This window comes from Seriola lalandi, unplaced genomic scaffold (assembly GCF_002814215.2).
Source record: "Seriola lalandi dorsalis isolate HSWRI2012SDOR001 ecotype SW California unplaced genomic scaffold, Sedor1 jcf7180002054932, whole genome shotgun sequence".
Taxonomy (NCBI): Eukaryota; Metazoa; Chordata; class Actinopteri; order Carangiformes; family Carangidae; genus Seriola; species Seriola lalandi.
In genome coordinates this window covers 78,700-93,532 of record NW_019525484.1, presented here as the reverse complement: position 1 = coordinate 93,532, position 14,833 = coordinate 78,700, and the positions used below count along the sequence as shown (strand labels likewise).

The window sequence follows — 14,833 nt, the reverse complement described above, 5'->3', positions numbered from 1 at the left end:
TGATGCCTTAGTATAGTATCCATTGGTGAAATGGTCATGTGGTGGCGTAGTGGTCAGAACTACTCCTTCTCAGTGGCAAGGTGCTGTGTTCAATTCCGGAGCCTTTCTGTGTCGGGTTTATGCCTTGCAATACAATGAGTTTTTTAATGCTTCAATATAATATGGCGTTTTTATGCCTTACCATACTATGACTTTTTTATGCCTTACTTTTCTACGTCGCTTTTGTATGTCGTTTTTGTATGCGCAGAAACAATGCATATTGTATGCAAAGCCTAAAAAGTCATAGTATAGTAAGACATAAAAAGGCATAAAAACAACATAGTATAGTAAGGCATAAATAGTCATAAAAATGACATATTATAGTAAGACCTAAAAAGTCATAAAAATGACATATCATAGTAAGACCTAAAAAGACATAAAAACGACATAGTATAGTAAGATATAAAAAGTCATAAAAAGAACATAGTATAGCAAGGCTTAAAAACTCATAAAAACATCATAATATAGTAAGGCCTAAAAAGTCATAGTATATTAAGGCATAAAAACGTCATAGTATAGTAAGGCCTAAAAAGTCATAGTATAGTAAGACATAAAAAGTCATAAAAACATCATAGTAAAGTACGGCCTTAAAAGTCATAAAAACGACAAAGTATAGAAAGGCACAAATGTCATAAAAAAGTCAGAGTATAGAAAGGCATAAAAACATCATTGTATAGTAAGGCATAACAAGTCCTAAAAACAACATAGTATAGTAAGGCACAACAAGTCCTAAAAATTACATAGTATAGTAAGGCCAAAAAAGTCATAGTATAGAAAGGCATAAAAAGTCATTAAAATATCATAGTATAGTAAGGCCTAAAAAGTCATAGTATAGGAAGGCATAAAAATGTCATAGTATAGGAAGGCATAAAAAGTCATAAAAACGTCATAGTATATTAAGGCATAAAAAGTCATAGTATAGTAAGGCATAAAAACGTCATAGTATAGTAAGGCCTAAAAAGTCATAGTATAGTAAGGCATAAAAACGACATAGTATAGTAAGACATAAAAAGTCATAGTATAATAAGGCATAAAAAGTCACAGTATAGTAAGGCATAAAAACGTCATAGCATATTAAGGCCTAAAAAGTCATAGTATACCAAGGCATAAAAACGTCATAGTATAGTAAGACATAAAAAGTCATAGTATAGTAAAACATAAAAAATCATTAAAACATCATAGTATAGTAAGGCCTAAAAACTCATAGTATATTAAGGCGTAAAAACATCATAGTATAGTAAGGCATAAAAAGTCATAAAAACATCATAGTATAGTAAGGCCTAAAAAGTCATACTATAGTAAGGCATAAAAAGTCCTAAAAACATCATAGTATAGTAAGACATAAAAAGTCATAAAAACGACATAGTATAGTAAGGCATAAAAAGTCATAAAAACATCATAGTATAGTAAGGCATAAAAAGTCATAGTATAGTAAGGCGTAAAAAGTCATAGTATTGTAAGGCATAAAAACGTCATAGTATAGTAAGACATAAAAAGTCATAAAAACATCATAGTATAGTAAGGCCTAAAAAGTCATAAAAACAACATAGTATATTAAGGTGTATAAACGACATAGTATAGTAAGGCATAAAAAGTCATAAAAACGACATAGTACAGTAAGGCATAAAAAGTCATAAAAACGACATAGTATATTGAGGCATAGAAAGTCATAAAAACATCATAGTATAGTAAGGCGTAAAAAGTCATAGTATAGTAAGGCGTAAAAAGTCATAGTATAGTAAGGCATAAAAACGTCATAAAAACGTCATAGTATATTAAGGCATAAAAAGTCATAGTATAGTAAGGCATAAAAACGTCATAGTATAGTAAGGCCTAAAAAGTCATAGTATAGTAAGGCATAAAAACGACATAGTATAGTAAGACATAAAAAGTCATAGTATAATAAGGCATAAAAAGTCACAGTATAGTAAGGCATAAAAAACGTCATAGCATATTAAGGCCTAAAAAGTCATAGTATACCAAGGCATAAAAATGTCATAGTATAGTAAAACATAAAAAGTCATAGTATAGTAAAACATAAAAAGTCATAAAAACATCATAGTATAGTAAGGCCTAAAAACTCATAGTATATTAAGGCATAAAAACATCATAGTATAGTAAGGCCTAAAAACTCATAGTATATTAAGGCATAAAAACATCATAGTATAGTAAGGCTCATAGTATATTAAGGCATAAAAACATCATAGTATAGTAAGGCCTAAAAACTCATAGTATATTAAGGCATAAAAACATCATAGTATAGTAAGACATAAAAAGTCATAAAAACTACATAGCATATTGAGGCATAAAAAGTCATAGTAAAGTAAGGCGTAAAAACGTCATAGTATAAAATGTCATTGTATAGTAAGACATAAAGGGAATTAAAAACAACATAGTATAGTAAGGCCTAAAAAGTCATATTATATTAAGGTGTAAAAAACGTCATAGTATAGTAAGACAATAAAAAGTCATGAAAACCTCATAGTATAGTAAGGCATAAAAATGACATAGTATAGCGAGGCTTAAAAACTGATAAAAACGACATAGTATAGTAAGGCCTAAAAAGTCATAGTATAGTAAGGCATAAAAACGTCATAGTATAGTAAGGCCTAAAAAGTCATAGTATAGTAAGGCATAAAAACGACATAGCATATTAAGGCCTAAAAAGTCATAGTATAGTAAGGCATAAAAACGTCATAGTATAGTAAGGCATAAAAAGTCATAAAAACATCATAGTATAGTAAGGCCTAAAAAGTCATAAAAACAACATAGTATATTAAGGTGTATAAATGACATAGTATAGTAAGGCATAAAAAGTCATAAAAACGACATAGTATATTGAGGCATAAAAAGTCATAAAAACATCATAGTATAGTAAGATGTAAAAAGTCATAGTATAGTAAGGCGTAAAAAGTCATAGTATAGTAAGGCATAAAAACGTCATAGTATAGTAAGGCCTAAAACGTCATAGTATAGTAAGATATAAAAAGTCATAAAAACGACATAGTATAGAAAGTCCTAAAAAGTCATAGTATAGTAAGGCATAAAAAGTCATAAAAAAAGTTACAGTATAGTAAGGCCTAAAAAGTCACGGTATAACAAGGCATAAAAACGTCATAGTATAGTATGAAAGGTCATGGTATAATAAGGCATAAAAGCGTCATAGTATAGTATGAAAGGTCATGGTATAATAAGGCATAAAAACGTCATAGTATAGTATTGCATAAAAACATCCTAGTATTATAAGCCATAAAAACATCATAAAAAGTCATAGTATAATAAGGTATAAAAAGTCATAGTATAGTAAGGCATAAATATTCATAGTATCGTCATGCATAGTATAGTAAAAAGGTCATGTATAATAAGGCATAAAAACATCATATTATATTAAGGCATAAAAACGTCATAAAAAGTCATAGTATAGTAAGGCATAAAAAGTCATAGTGGTGACATTTTCATGCGATTTTTAGACAGAAATTAAACTCATACTTTGATATAGCCACAATTTTATGTTTACACCAGCTAGCAACCTGACTGCTAGACTACAGAAGACAGAAACCAGGGTTAGCTTGCTAGCTAACATGGTTTAATAACATCAGTTGACATTTTTCTGGTGACGTTAGGTACCACTTTGATATTTTCACATGATGTGAGCCTTCAGATAGCCCCCCCGCATGCCTAAAGCAGTTGTCTTGACGATGTAGCCTCTTGGAGGGCACATTGGAATGATCTAATATCACTTCACTCCAATCCTAGTAAGGAATAAATATTCACATCATTTTTCACTCAAATATAAGTATGGACAATTCTGTCCCCCCAAAATATTGGTAGGGGCATGTTCCTACCGTCCATATGCAAACCTGCACCCCTGCATTCAGATGTGTGTGGTGGGAGATGAAATGAGATAGAGAACAGAGAGTGAGAGTGGACAGAGATAGAGAGACCTTGATGGAGAGGAATACAGATGCAGATAGAGAGGAAGAGGAGGAGAGAGGGATCACAGCCTCCCCCTGGTTATCAGCTTGGACATCTCTAATCCTGTCCAGAGTGATCCGTCCTGGACGCCAATCCAATCAAACACAACACAATCAGTTCAGCGGACACAGCTGATGGGATCATTTTACTCCGCTTAACACGTTACACGATCGCTGAGCAAGCCGTGAAAGCTTTCCCGGTGGTCTGTAATGCATGCTGGGAAATTACACATGACGAGGAGGGTTTTTAGATGTTATTTTCTCAGGAGATGAAAACAGCCAAGCAGCAGTGTCCAATAGGGCTGCAACTAATGACTTCTGTTGCACTGATGTTTCATCTATGTCAGAAAATGGAGACGAATATCACAAGGAGCCAATTGATTATTTTGTGTGAACAATACTTAAAAAACCCAAAGAGATTCAGTTTATAATTATGACTCCACAAAAATCCACAAATCTTTACCCTGGCGAAGCTGGAGTGTAAAGAACTGACAATTAATGGCAATTAATATGTTTCTTTTTTGTCAATCTTTGTAAATTTTTAATCAGTTAGAGTCAGTTTTTATCAGTTTAATCAGTCAGATTAATCAATCTGTCAATAAAGTGTCAGACGGTATCGAAAGGTGCTATAATATCCCAAAGCCCAAGATAATATATACAAATTTCTGGTTTTATTCAACAGCCCAGAGGTCTCACGAGTTGTTATCAGTGATTGATTTTAAGTTTAAAGTCTGAAGAGGTGAAAGGCTGCAACTAACGATCGTTTTCATTATCCATCAATCTGCCAATTATTTTTTCAATCAATGATTTGCCCAAAGTTATTCAGTTTATTATCAGATAAGACAAAGATAAACCAAATTCTCATAGCTGAGGGGCTGAAACCCTCAAAAATGACTTTAATAACCATCAAAATAGTAAGAGCTATTTTTTTTAATGTTCCAGTGACAGACTTGTCTCAGGACTCCGCTGAATCACTTAGCTCAACAGTTAATCAACCTGTTCTCCACATCAGCGTCAGTATCCTCATTTCAAACACATTAAGTCAGTGGTTCTGAAAGTGGGGTCCACTGACCTCTGATTTAGATGACATCATCGGACCACAAGAGCTTTCAAAATAAAATCATATAAGAGGAAAGGAAAAAGAAAATAAAAAAAAATAAAAGAAAATCTATGAAACAGTTGCATATTCAAATGATGTTTGATGTCAATAATGACGTCACAGTTTATGCGACCAATCATTATTTATGGCAATTATTTGTGTAACAAGTGGAAAAGTATCCTAAACAACACACCTGCCAAGTTTGAAGTCTATCAGATGAGCAGTGGTTTAGAAAATGAACAGACAGACATACAGAGATTACTCTCCTATTAATATGATTATTTTATTTCTGTCTATGAAGAATCATCCTCGCAGTAAATGAAAAAATGTTGTGCTAGGCTACATGATAGGCTGCTATGTAGGCTACATACACAACAGTGATTTAGGGGTGCCAGCGAAAAGGGGAGTCATTTATTTTCACTCTAATTCCTTCCATAAGTAACACAATGACAGAACGTATGACTCTTCTGGTCATGGGTTTCAAAGGATCTGCTGGTCCAGACATGAGCCACAAGCTCGTGGGCAGCTGGGACGTTTCTGTCACTGATTCTGGGATAAACAGGAACAAAATGCTGCTGAATATTTTCACACTCCCAAAACTGATTTTACTCCCAGCACAGTGACAAATGGAGATTGTAACCAGAGGGTCAATAAGCTGGTAGAGGTAATGGGTGGCAGTGAATTAGAGAGCACGTCTTTTAAAATGAGAAATTAACTGCTTCTCAAATGTGTAACGGCTTTGGGCTTCTGGCCTGAACCGCCAAGCAATAACTTGTGATAATTTTTCACATAAAAGTTAATTATGGGTCCAACCTTTACTCCAGACCTAAATATAACATCAGAGGGAGACCTGCTGCTGGACGCACATAAAAACGTAGCCCACAGCAGAGCAGCGGCAGTGAGTAAAATAAACTGCAGGTGTAATGACTCGAACTGTCCATGACATCTCAACTCTGAAGTCTCCGAGCATCCAGCTCAGGGAGGGGACCTGGACCTGGACCTGAGCCTGGAAAGACCCGGAGTGTTTTGGTTCTGAATCACACACCCTGAAGCCTCAGTGTGAGATCGTAATTTATATCCGACTGTCTCATATGTTGTATGTTGTTATGGGTTTTTATTTGTTTCCTTGAGGCTGTTTTTGTCTCTTTGTAGTAATTGTTTCTGTCTTTGTTGTTTATTGTGTAATGTGAATAGTTTTTACAATATTGGGACATTTATTATGTACGTTATGTATCTCTATTTATGTAAATGTATAATTGTAAGAGCTCAATTTCATGTTTGTTTTTATATCTGAGGAGTTCATTGATCAATCAGTTCATTGATTATTTTATATGCATACCAGAATGATTGGTGGGTTCTTACAGTTTTCTTTTAAAGTGAGTGAAATGTAAAAGATAAAAAGGCATCAGTTGAATTCATGGAGAAAAGCTGATGATGTGTTGAGCACTTTAGAGAAATCTGGGGGTTTCTTTTATTATTTTTCCTTCCAAAATAAAGCATATCTTATTGGATTCCGCTGTTTAAATGGAACAGATGAGTGGTATAACAAGTTAATCTGAGCCACACATGCTTCATTCATGAACTTAAGAGCATTTCAATCAGCATTCAGCGCCGTCGCCTCACTTCCCCTCCCCAGCTGTCTGTGCAGCACGAATCACAGCCAGGAGAAAGCCGGGCTAAATATAGCTCCCCTCTTTCTCTCAGATATTGTTTTGTTTTGACCCGTGCGCCTCCTTATCTCCGCCGATGCGAGCCGATCTTCGGCTGGAAATAAAGTGAATCTGTGGTTCCTCTCGACCCAACACTAAACCTTCATGTGACCCACAGTGTGCGGCTGCAGGGGTTCACTTCTTCCTCCTCCTTTCCTGTCTCTCTTTTCTTATGTGATTTGATACCTCAAGGGTTGGTAGTTTGATTCCTGGGGACTTTGAACTCTGCTGACCACAGGCTATAGGAATTAATGGCAGGATAAGTTTCCACAGTTTTCTTTTCTTTTCCTTCAGTAAATGAAGCTCTTCTGTCATGAATGGGCTTCACCCGTTAGGATATAATTAAGATAAATAACCTCACACCAGCAGATTAATTACACCCTATCTGCATTATTGATTCGATTCAAGTGAGAGTGAGTCTGCCTCAGCTTTATTCTTCTTCCTCCACTTTAAGACAAAGGTATTACTAAATCAGAACCATCATACAAAGCTGCAATGATTAGACAATCAGCAATAATCTTATCAGCAATGAATTATATAGTCTAATAATTGATTAATTTTAAGGAAAAATTACAACAGTTGTTGGTTCCAGCTTCTTAAATGTGAAGATTTTGTGCTTTTCTTTGTCATATATAATAATAAACTGAAAATCTTTGGGTATTGGACAAAACAAGAATGTCAACCTGGGATATGGGACATAATAATGAACATGTTTCCCTATTTGCTTGTCATAGACAAAGCCACAAACTGACTAATTGAGAAAATAATCGGCAGATTAATTAGTCACTAATAATGTGTACAGTCAGGCCTGATTGCCAAATGCATAGCTTTACTTTTCATTTTATTTTTTTCAAACTTTATTTTCCTATTTATGTTTAAAATTATGACCGTGCCTCATCATTGTCCTGTATTGTCATATACCCTGTATTATACTGTTTTAAGGATATGTGGGGAACCCAAAGATGAATCCAAAATGTGGACAATGATAATAATAATAATGATAATAATAAAGAAGCAGCTAATTAAAGGTGGACTAGGTATATGGGTATATTTACATGTAGCCTTTAATCAACTTTTTATGGCTATTGTAAGAGCCTTTATGATATAACAGTGTCAGATTTAGTCCATGCTTTGTCAGGATATGGTCTTCTGAGAAACCATAATACCATACATACATATATATTGCATAAATAGTAACTCATAACTTGTAACTTGTGAGTGTAACATGTTGGATTCATGTCGACCACAGATCGTTTTAATTCACCTCCGTGGTTGTGACTGAAAATATCAGGCATGTTTACAACACTCATAGCTCCGCCTCCAGAGACAGGGAGGAAAAAGACAGAGAGGTGTGTGTGTGTGTGTGTGTGTGTGTGTGTGTGTGTGTGTGTGTGTGTGTGTGTGTGTGTGTATGTTAGCTGCTGTCAGGAACATAAATTAATTTTATCCCACCTAATCGACCCCCACGTAGCCTACGAGACCCGTCCGCCTCTGTCGGCCGCCGGTTCGGATTAGTTTGCGGTGTTTCCAGGCAGAGTCTCCCGACAGACGTGTCGGTGAAGCGGCTCACTGCAGAGATCGTTAATGTCTGAGACGATAGCTCACTCGTTATATCTCAAGCGGCAACCTCCGGGGATGAAAAATGAAGCCGACACGGAAGTGCCGGCTCCTCGAATGGCCACTTGAGGCTCCAACAGTGAGCCAATCCCCATAGACTCCCATGTTAAAATGCCCAACTTTACAGCAGAAATAAACATGTTTAATGGCTAATTTCCTCTTTCATAACTGTATGGGGGGGGGTGAATTTTTATATAACTCAACTGTTTACATTTTATTAAGGCTCAAAGTTCTGCATAATTTAGGGCGTGGCCTCTTTGAGTGACAGGTGGGTGAGCGTATGCTTGCTACAAACCAGCACGCACTGACATCTTGACTACACACACACCCCTCTTCTTTGTCCATTTAAGCCGGGAGTTAGGGGCAGTGTCGAGTACTGGCAAGATGGCGACGGCGGAGCAGCTCATTCTGAGATTCAAAACCCCTCTTCAGAGGCTACATCTGTCTTTATTTACAGTCTATGGTTTAGATCAGACGAGCCACAATATAGTCAGTATACTTTGATGGAGGAGGGGCTGGATTCAATATGGCGCTGGTTGACAACATTTAATTATATCAAACAGTTAAATTCTTAATACAATATCATTTAACAAGTGAAGTTTAGAGTTTTGTGAAGTTTTGTTTTAGAGAAAATGATGCTGCAGAAAACCAGTAGCTAGTCAGTATTTTATAGCAACGTAAAAGATTGCATTGACTAACAAGTGGAAGTATTCAAAGAATAAAAGCATGGAAGCTTTAGCAAAGATCAAAATCAGTTGTCCTGTGTTTATATTGTTTAAATTAATAAATAACATCCTGTTATATATTATATTTTTCATCCTCCATGTTCCATCAACACAACATAGATTCTGTACTGAGAATGAGTATTATTTTCCCATTCTGCTTTACTATCAAGATGGGTTAAGGTTAGCCTCTACTATGTACGGGATGTAGGGATGTAGTTGAGACAATTGTCTGGTGCAAACATCAAACCAGCTAGTTAAGGATAATAATTAGTTATTGACAACATATGAAATCAATCTGCATGGATGAAACATGAGCACCTGCAACAACATAAACAAATTCCCTGTGAGGCATCAGTAAACAGACAAAAACAGAGAGGAGTGATACCTCTTACTTCACATACACACTCTTTGTCTCCTCCTCCGTTCTGGTTTGTCCTCCCCTCAACTCCCCCACCCCCACCCCCCACCTGCTGCAGTGACGTCACACAGGTGGCGAGCTAATGGAAGTGTCAACAAACAAGACGTCACACGGAGGGGCCGACGTGATTGGCTCGGAGCGTCGATCCCGGTGCTGCACGAGGATAGAGGAGGAGGACGGCGACGGCTGCAGTTGCTATGCAGGTTATTGAAGAGGGAAGGCAGTTTAGAGATTTTTTTTTTTTTTTTTTTTAAATGTTTCCTTTTCCGTGGCTCATTCACGAGCACAGAGGCACGCACGCGCGCGCGCACACACACACATGCTGAGCATCTGGGGGTAAAAACATCAGTGTTTGTGAAGCAGCTGATGTGAGGAGGAGGCAACATGGAAATACCTGATGAACACAAATCTGTAAAAGCGGGAAGTTACACATCTGTGTTCTTCGGGCTTCGAGCTGCAGCTCATTCAATCTGAAATTAAATAATGAAAACTACATTAAAGTGCAAAGTCTCAGCTTTAATCTGAGTAGGTTTACATCAGAACTGTGTGAGAGATACAGCCCATATAACACATAATGCTCAAGGTTTTGAGGTTGAAAAGTAAGAGGACGGACACATGAAGTCAAACAAAATCTTCATATTTAACATTTAATGGAAAATCCTTCAAAGATCTGAAGTCTCAGACCCACAGGCCTCATCAGACGCTTCGCAGCCTCCTTCAGTTGATCAGGTGACTGATTCTTGCTCTTTGACCGTATGTTTACGATCATTGTCCTGCTGAATGATGAAATGTTCGTCCAGTGAGGTTTGATGCATTTGGCTGAATCTGAGCCGCACTCTGTGGACCGACCTCTGCGTTCACCCTGCCGCTTCCATCAGCTGTGAAATCATTAGTAAATGCCAGTGAGTCAGTTCCACTGGAGCAAAACATACATGAGTCAGAGCAGAACCACCACCGTGTTTGATAGATGAGGTGGTGGCTTTGGGTCAAGAGCTGTTTTCCGCCACGCTTTCCATCATATTGATGGATGTCCATTTTAGTTTCATGTCCACGGGTCTTACTAACAGTTTCTTTTTATAAAATAAACAAAAACAATTATAAAGTTCATTGCTGATTATTTAAAATATATTTTATAAAGGAGCCTTTGATTGAAATTGTACAAAATATTAACATAATCAGGGATACTGGCAACACTCAGGTTACATCTCTTATCTTATACTAAATCTAATTCTTATCATTTCACCTGCATCTATCGCTAGTAAACTATAGGAAGGCCCATGTCTGGTCTGAGGAATACATGAGCTGCCACATTCTTCTTTTATGGGTTAAGGGTAGTAAAAATGAAAATGTTGTATGCAGGGTTTTGTGCGTACACATCGTTCATACATCTACATAATTGATTACTAAAGAAATAATCATAAGACTATTAAGAAAATAAGTGTTAGATATAAAACTAAGCAGGTTGTATACTGCACATAAACATACATATACTGTAAATAAACCCCCTTCTGTTTGTATATAAATAAGTACATTAATACATTACACTGTAAAAAAAAAAAAAAGCTAAGTTTTCTGTTTTTTTAAATTGTGAACAAAAGTTTGTAAAATTACAAACATTATCTGTGAATTAACAGACAAACTTCTATTTTAGACAGTATGCCAATAATAATGAATTACATTTATTTCCCATTTTTGTAAAGAAAAATTACTGTATTATTTATACACTATTTTTCCTGCTTTCTCAAATTACATACAAATCTATGTAAAATGACAGTAATTATCTGTAATTAAAAATGTAGCTTGTTATTATAAAGGTTAATGTCCATACTTACAATTTAAAGATTTTCTCTGTAATTTTAGGGGAAAATCTTATTAGTTTTACATTTATGTGACTTCTACATTCAAACTTTGTAATTCTGGAGGCAAATGTAGCAAACTTTTTTTTCCATTACATCAAACATTCAAACTTCAAACAAAAAAAAGTACTGGAATGTATCCCAGCATGCACTGGAAGGAAAGCAGGAAAATAGTTTATCACACAACAACAACACAATAACACACAGGCACACACACACATTCAAACCTATTGACATTTAAGAGTCCTCAATTAATTAAATGTGCATGTCTTTGTTCTAGTAATCAGAGTCCCTGGAACAAACATAAGGAGAACATGCAAATTATTCCCTTACCATATTGAGACTTTTATTTTGAAGGTTAATCCAAATTGTGGAGATGGTGTTTGTGTCAATCATTCTGTCAATAAGTGTGTGTGTTTGTGTTGAAGTATGACGCAGCAGTAGAGCTCCAAAGAGGGCTGGGTTTGGTCGTTTGGAAGACGTCTCCTCATTCATTCTCTATGGGAATTTTTTCGCCTTTTATCAGCATATACTTTGCCATGGTTACTCGAATCTTTAAGAATATATAGAGTATATTGTCTGGGTTTTCTCAAAGCTGCGGGACTAGTTACACAACGAAATTTCGATACAGAAGATGACCAAGACGAATAAGTATGCAGATTAATAATATATGCCTTCAAGGCTATTGCAATGCAGGCACATAACTAGAAAATAGGAAAAATAGGTGAGACACGACAACTTGAGTCTTAAGGAGATACCCTGCTGAACTCTATTCAGTGTTTTTAATGGCTCCTTTTATTCTCCTTTGTAAATGAAATTGAGTGATACTAGAGCTACTATGGAGTAACGTGAGGCTACACGGGAAAGTGGTCTCAGACTTTGACACCACTGTATATAAACTAACACTATACTGAGAGGTGTTCCTAATATTTTGTCCATCCCATTTATAGGAATTAGATTTGAAAAAATATTAGGAACACTTCTCAGTATATCCCTGCACACTTAAACATTACTGCAATCACAGCCTCCACAATGACCATTAAAATAAACCAACACTTCTCAAACAGATTCAGTAAATACTGAACATTATAATCCTCATTGCTGCAAGAGGTTGTAGGTGTCCCCAAAGATCCAGACCTTGGCTGGATGGAAAAAAAAACATTATAATAGAGAGAAATCAGATCAATATCATATTGTAGAGTTTAGAGAAAAAGACCAAAGAAACAGCACTCTGATTAGATGATCACAGATATCTGAAAATACATTATTCCCTCAGCTTAGTTGTAATAAACAGTCTGCTGAACCGTTTTACATTAAAGAACAATAGAATAGAAACTAATACTCAGTTTGGAGTCATTGTGCAGGTGCACATGTCATGATGGTTCTCAGCTCTCAGTGATGTTCTTTATTCTGACAGAGACAGAATCATTCCAACAGATGTTTTGACTCCTGTCATCAATACTGAAATGAACTAGAGCTGAAAACTAGCCGACTAACACTGAACCAAACTTAATATGAACAAACACGACACACGCGTCATGCTCTGCTCTTTAACAGCACGTCCAGACAGGTGGAAAGCCACATCCAGATTTACTCGTGTTGCTTCTTTTCTTTGCCGTTAAACAGTGGTTTCTTGTTGGGAGCGGTCCTTCGGGATGCAGATGAATATTACCTTTTAGGAGGTTCAGCCATCCCTGTGTTTCTGTGATGCTAACCTCAAGCTGCTGGAAGTTGTTCTTGACTCACACAGCGTCTAGTGTCACAAAGTGGTATTACAACACAGGACAGGTCGGGGCTGGCTGCTGCGCATGCACATTTCAGTAGATAACTCTGAAATACAACAGATGGAGGTCTTGACCATGACATCGTCACTGTGGCTGCTTTACACACTGTTGATAGTGTTAATTAATTTTTTTTTAACATTTTAAACTAAAGTTCTGGCCACATCTTCTATTGCACCTTTACAGCAAAACAACCAAAGCTGACATTTAATAGTAAAGCTACATGTTCTTTGCCCACATTGCAAACCGACTTACAGTTTTGACACTTAAGTTAAAACAAAGACATTGAGCTTAACTTGACTGATATTGACACATTTGATGCATACAAAACATATTGTGATTTGCTTTGACAGTATAGAAATCTATGCTTGGAAAATAAAATACAATCATGCTTTCCCTTATACTTACATTCAATTTGTGATGTACAAACATTTGTATTTGCCCATTTTGCATTCAGGCCAGTAGATGTCGCACTGCTCACATGAAGCATCAAGATATAAAACCTTTGTAGAACCACTTTGCTGAGAAAGGAAAACCTCCAACGCTGTGGGACTCACATCCAGGCAGTTGATTTCTGCAAGCAAAGAAGATACAACAGCCCATGAAGTATTTAAGAGTATTTCACTTACTGACCGCAGACTGCTCACAGAGCCAGGTTTCAGTTCACTACAACCACATTGGCTTCTGGCATCCATCTTCCCAGTCACCATATGTTGGCAGGCTTTATGTTACGACCCAGCTAGGGGAAAAGGGAAGCAACATAAAACCAGGCGTTATTGGTAAATCAGATTTACTGATTTAATTTATTGCGTAAACAGGAGGGCAAATAAGTAAACAAATATACTAACAAAGCAAGAGGACAACTGAAGTAGGGGAACAGGAGCCAACAAAGAACCCAACTATGCGATTCTAACCAACCCAAAACACAAGAAGCAGCACCCCTGTTCCTAATGTGTCCAACAGCCTTTTTCTAAGGGTGTGATGCACAATCAGAATTTTAAACCTAGCCCAGTCCCCAACAATCACTACCAGCATCTCAAACCAAATCACAAATTACACACAAATGTTCATAAAGGAGGTACAGAGGGGAGCTGCCTATCATGTCAGCCACCACTAATGATGTGTGGGCCGGGCTCGTAAACTCTCTTCCTCTGATGCTTAAACGGAAGCAGCTTTGGTGAGGACTGACAGGATAATTGCCGCACCAATAGGAGAAGATGGCCGTGGAGTCGGAGGCTCCTCCTCTCTGCTCCGACCAATCCTGTCACAGAGGCGGAGCAGCCTGATTAGCATACAGACAACACACACTTTAAAATCCAGGTGACTGCACTGAAGCTCAGTTGAACATAGTTTTATATCATGCAGAAAGTTGAACAAGAAAGAGCAGAACTGATGACAGAATTATGGAAGATTGCGCCAGTAGAGGATAATATTAAAAGTACTAGAAAATTCCTGGAGAAGTTTTGAATGTGCCTGATGCTTGGTGCGTGTACTTCACTCCTCAAGTATCAATCTTTACAAAGGACATTACATTGAGTCTCATTCATGTCGTAGAGACTCATCCTGACACTGATCTCAGTCACTGCAGGTGTCCCTCTAAAAGCCTTTTGAAGCT

The 14,833-nt window shown here is 36.7% G+C and overlaps 2 long non-coding RNA genes across 3 annotated transcripts in view; both read right to left on the bottom strand.

The window, feature by feature from the left end:
* LOC111644391 (uncharacterized) overlaps positions 1-8,424 on the bottom strand; it is a 22,880-nt gene extending 14,456 nt beyond the window's left edge. Inside the window, exon 1 of the long non-coding RNA XR_002759787.2 lies at positions 8,274-8,424. This is a non-coding gene — a long non-coding RNA (uncharacterized LOC111644391). The remainder of the gene's footprint in view (positions 1-8,273) is intronic.
* Positions 8,425-10,076: 1,652 nt separating this feature from the next.
* The window catches only part of LOC147817607 (uncharacterized), a 6,419-nt gene continuing 1,662 nt past the window's right edge, over positions 10,077-14,833 (bottom strand). Inside the window, exons 2-4 of one of the 2 annotated variants that reach the window (XR_015436224.1) lie at positions 13,627-13,792; positions 13,110-13,267; positions 10,077-10,459 (exon numbers count right to left, since the gene is read on the bottom strand). This is a non-coding gene — a long non-coding RNA (uncharacterized LOC147817607). Of the gene's footprint in view, positions 13,268-13,626; positions 13,793-14,833 lie in introns of both variants that reach the window. The other variant, XR_015436223.1, reaches the window with a different exon arrangement.